Source organism: Engystomops pustulosus, unplaced genomic scaffold (assembly GCF_040894005.1).
Source record: "Engystomops pustulosus unplaced genomic scaffold, aEngPut4.maternal MAT_SCAFFOLD_609, whole genome shotgun sequence".
NCBI lineage: Eukaryota > Metazoa > Chordata > Amphibia > Anura > Leptodactylidae > Engystomops > Engystomops pustulosus.
In genome coordinates, this window is record NW_027285488.1 from 15,001 (window position 1) to 22,402 (window position 7,402).

A 7,402-nucleotide genomic window follows, 5' to 3' on the forward strand; every position below is an offset into this window, starting at 1 on the left:
AACCAGGTAGCCGAGCTCTGAGGGGTAGACTCTTGGAGTCAGGCTCCGTGAGCTAATGGGAACGCTCGTTGCTGCTGCTGCTACCGCAGCGCTTCTCCGCCGCCGGAGAAGACCTCGCAGACAACATTGGATGGAGCTTAGGGCAGGGGGGCAAGAAAGATGCTCTCGGTCCCTTCCAAGGACCCGAAAAAGCCTTCCCTTCCCCTCCCTCTCGCAGTCGCTGGCTTTCCCCACTCAGTTCAGCCAAGAAGTGGCGCTCGACTCTCACCTCCATCAGCACCTCCGAAGCTCGGACAGCTCCTGTAGGCTGCGCATAGAAGGAAAGCATTGGACGCTCAACTTCAGCACCTCGAGTGTCGGACGGCTCCACCACCACCTCTCCACACTGTTAAGCGAGAGAGACGATAGGAGCCGTCGCGACGTACCCATGCAGCGCCGCCCGCCAACGCACAGAGGAGCGGAGGGGATCGGGCGCCAGGTCCGGGGGAAGGCTGGGAGGGAAGCTACGGCGCTGCTACCCAGCTTTCAACCCTGCGGGACCGGTGCTCCGCTCCTATCGCTCCGGCGAACAGGGTCCGCTACGCTTTCAACACCAGCGCCCGGCAGAGGGCTTGGAGAAGGCTCGCGCGGATCCTCGGTTCGGATCGCCTGGCTTCGCGGGAGCGGCCTTCGGCTAGGGCCGACGACGGCCGGACCGAGCAGATTTGGACCGGGGTGCGGGGCGAGTACCTGCCTCTCTCACGAAGGGAGTGTCACCGGTAAGAAGCCTCTTCCCACGTCTGCTTGCCGACTTACGCTCGCCCCGACGAGAGGCCCAACCGAAAGAGTGGAAAGGGGCAGAGATTTCCAGGGTCGCCCCACCAGGGATGCAATACCCCAGTGCAGACAGTCGGCCCTGCCCCGAACCTACTCGGTGGTTTGAAGGTTAACCTCTTGGGGAAAAGCAGCGATTCGCCTCGCGGTGCGTGCCTCCGCGGATCTAAACCCCCTCGATCGATGTGGGGCCAGAGGACCCCTTTTCCCCGTACGAAACTGTCAGCTCACCATGGGCTCGACGTCCGTGGGTCGGGGAGTTGAGCGCTTACGCGCGGCGGGACCTTATAACCTGCAGCGGCTGAGGAGCGAAGATTTCCAGGGTGGGCCCCCGGGGATGCCATACCCCGAGCAGCCTGTCGGCCCCGCTCCTAGCACGCTGGCAAGCAATGGAGTCTTCCCCGCGGCAGCCACCGCCCTCGCCCTAGCCTCGCCGTCGGTCGATGAAGAACGTCGTTCGCCCTCCTCTGGCTCGGGATTTGGAAACGGCCTGGCCTTCGCCTACTCCGTCGGGCAACTGCCTTCCGCCAGCCCCTTCCCTCGAATCCCCTTCTTCCATTTTAGACCCGATCAGGGGATTGGTCAGCCCAGCCCTGGGGTAAGAAGAGGGGTTGGGGTCGGTTCGGCTTCGGGTGCCCCGCTCGGCCAAAGGTTCCCCTCGCTTTGGAAGCACGCGAGGTCGCGGAGGGTGTCGGGGTTATTTTTTCGGCTCCCTGGCTTCGCGGGAGCGGCCTTCGGCTAGGGCCGAGGCCGTCCGGCCCGCGCAGATTTGGACCGGGGTCCGGGGCGAGTACCTGCCTCTCTCACGAAGGGAGTGTCACCGGTAAGAAGCCTCTTCCCACGTCTGCTTGCCGACTTACGCTCGCCCCGACGAGAGGCCCAACCGAAAGAGTGGAAAGGGGCAGAGATTTCCAGGGTCGCCCCACCAGGGATGCAATACCCCAGTGCAGACTGTCGGCCCTGCCCCGAACCTACTCGGTGGTTTGAAGGTTAACCTCTTGGGGAAAAGCAGCGATTCGCCTCGCGGTGCGTGCCTCCGCGGATCTAAACCCCCTCGATCGATGTGGGGCCAGAGGACCCCTTTTCCCCGTACGAAACGGCCGGCTCACCATGGGCTCGACATCCGTGGGTCGGAGAGTTGAGCGCTTACGCGCGGCGGGACCTTATAACCTGCAGCGGCTGAGGAGCGAAGATTTCCAGGGTGGGCCCCCGGGGATGCCATACCCCGAGCAGCCAGTCGGCCCCGCTCCTAGCGCGCTGACGAGCAATGGAGTCTTCCCCGCGGCAGCCACCGCCCTCGCCTCGCCGTCGGTCGATGAAGAGCCGAGTTCGCCCTCCTCTGCTCGGGACTCGGAAACGGCCTGGCCTTCGCCTACTCCGTCGGGCAACTGCCTTCCGCCAGCCCCTTCCCTCGAATCCCCTTCTTCCATTTTAGACCCGATCAGGGGATTGGTCAGCCCAGCCCTGGGGTAGGAAGAGGGGTTGGGGTCGGTTCGGCTTCCGGTGCCCCCGCTCGGCCAAAGGTCCCCTCGCTTTGGAAGCAGAGGGTGCCGGGGTTATTTTCGGCTTGACGCCTAGTCCGGTCCCTGCCGGTTCCCGTGGAGGCCCGCGGTCAAAACCAGCTCCCCGGCTGTCGGAGCCGGAGCCCCGCAGCCCGAGCGGACGCACCGAGTCCCTCATGTAAGGGATAGCCGCCCCTACGGAACGGCCCGGACTGGGACCAGGCACCCCCAGGCGCCGAAGGGGTGGGTCGGCCGTGTTGCCGAAGCTTAGCCGGCGCTGATGACCGCAGCCCCTAACGATGCCCACAGGCGGGGGAGCCAAGGAGAGCACTAGGAAGACGTGGCGGGGTCGGACGGCTCAATTTCCAGGGTGGGACCCCGGGGGTTCAGTACCCCGGGCATCCGGTCGGTTTCGCCGGCGCGACCCCAAGCCTTCCACGGCCCCCTTCGTGGGTGCAGGGATACCGTGCAGGGTGCAGGCTTAGACGCCAATTCCCCAGAAGTTTTAGGGATAGGGTTTGTCCGGGCGCCACCGCAGCGACAACCTCGCAAGAAGCTCTCTTCCACAAAAGCACGGGCAACGTTCGTGTGCGAGTGTTGGTCTCCCATGGTCTACCGACTCCCCCGGGCGGCCCAAGCGTTACGCCCACGGCCGGGCCCTCGAGCAGGCGCACCCCTGGTGCCTCTCGTAAGGGAAGGCTACGGTCCTCAACCCCTCGTATGGCGGGGAGGGCGCATTTGAAACGCTAAAGGACGAGCCCTGTTCGGGACCTGGCGGGGATCCGCGGATTGGCGAGAGGGATGGGTCTGCCGTTGGTCAGAGGGGACGCACCCCTGGGACGCAGTTTGGCATTAGCGACCGATGGCCCATCTACGACCATGTACTCCGGGAGCGCCAAGGAGGACGCGGGTGGGCTTTGGGGGCAGACTCAATTTCCAGGGTCTGGGCGCCGGGGGTGCAATACCCTTAAGCGCTCATGTCGGTTTCGTCTGCCGCCCGCCTCTGGCCCGGCTCCTAGTGACGGGTGCTGTGAACGTGCGATCGTGCTTGCGGTTGAAGAGTTCAAAGGCTACCGCTGGGGATAACACGCCCGGGGAATTTAGAAACCCCCCCCTCCGCTACAATCTCTGCTTCTGCCGGACTCGGAGGGGAGCCGCCCCGGGGGCGACCGCTCCCTCTCCTCTTCCGCGGCGTGCCGCGCGCTTCGCCGTCAGCAGCGGAGCGAACCTTTTTCTCGGTCCGCAGCTCTTCAGGCGTAGGCGGGCAGCGCTAACAGGGTACACTGGGGACCACTCGACCGCAACCGCTCCTCCGACCGACGAGCATACCTACCGCGGATACGCCACGGTGGGTCTAAGCCTCGTCGCCGCCGCGAGGAGCAGGCGGGAGCCGTCCCTTTTCGTGCTGCGGAAATAAACCGTGGACACAGAGGTGTGTCTGCGCTCTCCGACCGGGCGGGGGGCGATTGGACTTGCCCGAGGGACACTAGGCGAGGCGCTGCCGCGGGAGCCGGAGCTCCGCGCTGGACGCTGCCGCCGCCGCCGCCGCCCCCCACCCACGGTACGGTGGAGTACGCCCGTTCCATACGCTTCGTAGCAAACCTCAGCCGAAGCAGAGAGTCCTACCGCTGTGGCAGGAGCGGGGCCGTGCGAGGACCACACTGGCACCGCGCTACACAACCTTAGGCAGAGGACCACAGCCGCTCACGGGGAGCGGGGGATTGATGCGCGACCAAGACTGAGGCTAAGGAACGCTTTACCATAAACCGGCCGGGGCCAATACCCCTGACCGAGCAAAGTGCCCTGCCCCGCCGGATCGCGCTGTGTCAGATCGATCAAAAGAGCGGAGAGCCGAGACTCTACCGCTGGGAGTTTGTGGAGAACGGCCTGGCTTGCGTCCCGTCCTCCCGCCCTCGACCTCACATGGCTAGCCTCACCCGCCGGGAGCCACCCCATTGGGGACCGTAGGGCGGAGAAGGGGTCTCCGCGTCCGGAATTTACTTGTGGAGAACGGCCTGGCTTACGTCCCGTCCTCCCGCCCTCGACCTCACATGGCTAGCCTCACCCGCCGGGCGCCACCCCATTGGGGACCGTAGGGCGGAGAAGGGGTCTCCGCGTCCGGAATTTACTTGTGGAGAACGGCCTGGCTTACGTCCCGTCCTCCCGCCCTCGACCTCACACGGCTAGCCTCACCCGCCGGGCGCCACCCCATTGGGGACCGTAGGGCGGAGAAGGGGTCTCCGCGTCCGGAATTTACTTGTGGAGAACGGCCTGGCTTACGTCCCGTCCTCCCGCCCTCGACCTCACATGGCTAGCCTCACCCGCCGGGCGCCACCCCATTGGGGACCGTAGGGCGGAGAAGGGGTCTCCGCGTACGGAATTTCTTGTGGAGAACGGCCTGGCTTACGTCCCGTCCTCCCATGGCTAGCCTCACCCGCCGGGCGCCACCCCATTGGGGACCGTAGGGCGGAGAAGGGGTCTCCGCGTCCGGAATTTCTTGTGGAGAACGGCCTGGCTTACGTCCCGTCCTCCCGCCCTCGACCTCACATGGCTAGCCTACCCCGCCGGGCGCCGCTCCATTGGGGATACGGTACGGCAAAGCGCGACGCCGCACGATGCCAACACTTTGTGCAAAAACCTGGCAGAGTCGACCAAAACCTCGCTTCTTTGACCGGTATTTTTGATGCTTTTCTCTGCCGCCGAAGGTGCACTGAGGGTCGGATCGCCCAAAATTTTTACCGGTCGTTTTGGTCTGCGGTTCTTCCGAGAGGTGCCCGCCTGACAGTTCTTTTTCAGCAGCCTCCGAAAGGCCATCCAGCGGGCAAGCCAGGGGTTGGCAGCCGCCGGCGGTGAGCCTTCCCCGGCCGGGGCAGACGGCTCCGACCGCAAAATTTTTTCGACTTTCGCCGAGGCCAAAACCCCATGCACTTTTAAAGCCTGCCCGCAGCGCCGTCTCCTGTCAGACGTCCCTTGCCGCCTGCGGTGGTCCTCGCCCGGCAGAGAGAAGCCGGAGTCGCCCCCTCTCCGGTTCTTTTTCACCATTCCGGAGCTCTGAAATCTGCCGGACACCGAGTGACCGAGGACGCTTCCAGGAGGGCGGCAGCGAGAGGCAGAGTGCCACCGGTCGGGTCGCCGGTTCTCCCACACTTTGAAAATTTTTCGCTTGTTCTGGTGGGATGGAGAGAGAGCGTGGCTTATGCGCCCTCTGCCCCGCGGTCCGCCCTGGCTGGCCTTACGCCGGTGGTTCGCCAGGCCACCGGCACCTTGTACGGCGGGGACGGCGTGGCTTATGCGCCCGTCAACCCACCTACTCGCCCCGGCTAGCCTTTTACCCGGAGGGCGCCACGCTCCGGGTACCAGTGAGCGGCACGAACCCAGTCATACCATGCCGCTCACCTCGCGCCCTCTCCGGCCTCCGCCGCGGAGACCTCCCGCTAGGACCTGCGGGGGGCGATTTCTGCCAAAATCTACAAAGTCCCCGATGGTTAAGGACGTAGACTGTTGAGCGGGACCTACACACTCTTGTAGCCGATGGGGCTCGCCATTTCCCGCAGAAAATGGACCACCTCCCGCAGAGGAACATGAAATGCCCCTTCCCGCGGGACCCGAAGGACCGCTCTGTCCGAGCAGGCCTCCAGGACCACGGCACGCAAAAGCGACTCAGTCCCGCTGGCATTACGGATCTGACTTTGTGCAAAAACCAGGCAGAGTCGACCAAAACCTCCCTTCTTTGACCGGTGTTTTTGTTGCTTTTCTCTGCCGCCGAAGGTGCACTGAGGGTCGGATCGCCCAAAATTTTTACCGGTCGTTTTGGTCTGCGGTTCTTCCGAGAGGTGCCCGCCTGACAGTTCTTTTTCAGCAGCCTCCGAAAGGGCATCCAGCGGGCAAGCCAGGGGTTGGCAGCCGCCGGCGGTGAGCCTTCCCCGGCCGGGGCAGACAGCTCCGACCGCAAATTTTTTTCGACTTTCGCCGAGGCCAAAACCCCATGCACTTTTAAAGCCTGCCCGCAGCGCCGTCTCCTGGCAGACGTCCCTTGCCGCCTGCGGTGGTCCTCGCCCGGCAGAGAGAAGCCGGTTTCGCCCTCTCACCGGTTCTTTTTCACCATTCCGGAGCTCTGAAATCTGCCGGACACCGAGTGACCGAGGACGCTTCCAGGAGGGCGGCAGCGAGAGGCAGAGTGCCACCGGTCGGGTCCCCGGTTCTCCCACACTTTGAAAATTTTTCGCTTGTTCTGGTGGGATGGAGAGAGAGCGTGGCTTATGCGCCCTCTGCCCCGCGGTACGCCCTTGGCTAGCCTTACGCCGGTGGTTCGCCAGGCCACCGGCACCTTGTACAGCGGGGACGGCGTGGCTTATGCGCCCTCTGCCCCGCGGTCCGCCCTGTCTAGCCTTACGCCGGTGGTTCGCCAGGCCACCGGCACCTTGTACGGCGGGGACGGCGTGGCTTATGCGCCCGTCAACCCACCTGCTCGCCCCGGCTAGCCTTTTACCCGGAGGGCGCCACGCTCCGGGTAGCAGTGAGCGGCACGAGCCCAGTCATACCATGCCGCTCACCTCGCACCTTTTCCGGCCTCCGCCGCGGAGACCTCCCGCTAGGACATGCGGGGGGCGATCTTGACCAAAATCTACAAAGTCCCCGATGGTTAAGGACGTAGACTGTTGAGCGGGACCTACACACTCTTGCAGCCGAAGGGGCTCGCCATTTCCCGCAGAAAATGGACCACCTCCCGCAGAGGAACATGAAATGCCCCTTCCCGCGGGACCCGAAAGGACCGCCCTGTCCGAGCAGGCCTCCAGGACCACGGCACGCAAAAGCGACTCAGTCCCGCTGGCATTACGGATCTGACTTAGTGCAAAAACCTGGCAGAGTCGACCAAAACTCCCCTTCTCTGACCGGTATTTTTGTTGCTTTTCTCTGCCGCCGAAGGTGCACTACGGGTCGGATCGCCCAAAATTTTTACCGGTCGTTTTGGTCTGCGGTTCTTCCGAGAGGTGCCCGCCTGACAGTTCTTTTTCAGAAGCCTCCGAAAGGCCATCCAGCGGGCAAGCCATGAGTTGGCAGCCGCCGGCGGTGAGCCTTCCCCGGCC

At 64.4% G+C, this 7,402-nt stretch overlaps 1 non-coding gene across 1 annotated transcript in view; it reads right to left on the minus strand.

The window, feature by feature from the left end:
• Positions 1–9, minus strand: part of LOC140111834 (18S ribosomal RNA) — a 1,883-nt gene extending 1,874 nt beyond the window's left edge. The window contains exon 1 of the ribosomal RNA XR_011852307.1: positions 1–9. This exon is cut by the window's left edge and continues 1,874 nt beyond it. This is a non-coding gene — a ribosomal RNA (18S ribosomal RNA).
• Between the last annotated feature and the right edge of the window lie 7,393 nt (positions 10–7,402).